The following is a 966-nucleotide window of genomic DNA, read 5'->3' as shown; positions in this document are numbered from 1 at the left end:
TTCATGGCATGTCTCAGTGCCATATACATTTGTATTACCTCTTCCAACAGTTCGTATAGGTCATACTGTTTACACAGTACCCCAGTGCCCTAAGACACTGGCCTCCTAAGCCATGGATTGTGAGTTCTAGTCTTTTCTGAAGTGGCTGAGAGCAGAGTGGCACAGCGGAAGCGTGCTGGGCCCATAACAAAGAGGTCGATGGATGGAAACCATCCGCTGCTAAACATCTTCTTTTTAAAAATGAAAAGCAAACAGAAATGAGAAAGCTAAATTTCATTTGCGTCTCTCAGTGCTATCCAGTACACATTGTTTTTACTGCTTCTATCAGTTCGTACTGTTTGCAGTAGGTAAACAGTGCCCCAGTGGCCTAATGGATAAGGCACTGGCCTCCTAAGCCAGGGATTGTGGGTTCAAGTCCCATCTGGGGTGGATGGAAGTGGAGTGGCACAGCGGAAGCGTGCTGGGCCCATAACCCAGAGGTTGATCGATCGAGACCATTCTCTGCTAAACAGTTTCTTTTTAGATTTTAAGTGCAAACAATTTTTTTTTTAAATTTGTCATTTCATTGGCATGTCTCAGTTCCATTAGACATTTTTTTGACCTCTTCCAACAGTTCGTATAGGTCATACTGTTTACACAGTACCCCAGTGGCCTAAGACACTGGCCTCCTAAGCCATGGATTGTGAGTTCTAGTCTTTTCTTAAGTGGCTGAGAGCAGAGTGGCGCAGCGGAAGCGTGCTGGGCCCATAACCCAGAGGTCGATGGATCGAAACCATCCTCTGCTATACACTTTCTTTTTAGATTTCAAGTGCAAACAAAAAAATTAAAAAATGTGTCGTTTCATGGTCATGTCTCATTGCCAATATACATTTTTTTTAACCTCTTCCAACAGTTCGTATAGGTCATACTGTTTACACAGTACCCCAGTGGCCTAAGACACTGGCCTCCTAAGCCATGGATTGTGAG

The 966-nt window shown here is 44.1% G+C and overlaps 1 non-coding gene across 1 annotated transcript; it reads left to right on the top strand.

The window, feature by feature from the left end:
• The first annotated feature begins 356 nt into the window (after positions 1 to 356).
• Positions 357 to 429, top strand: trnar-ccu (transfer RNA arginine (anticodon CCU)). The gene has a single exon. It is a non-coding gene; the product is annotated as a tRNA-Arg (tRNA).
• Positions 430 to 966: the final 537 nt, after the last annotated feature.

This window comes from Oncorhynchus masou, unplaced genomic scaffold (assembly GCF_036934945.1).
Source record: "Oncorhynchus masou masou isolate Uvic2021 unplaced genomic scaffold, UVic_Omas_1.1 unplaced_scaffold_17847, whole genome shotgun sequence".
Classification (NCBI taxonomy): Eukaryota; Metazoa; Chordata; class Actinopteri; order Salmoniformes; family Salmonidae; genus Oncorhynchus; species Oncorhynchus masou.
The sequence above is the reverse complement of the archived record's forward strand: the minus strand, read 5'-3'. Positions and strand labels throughout refer to the sequence as shown.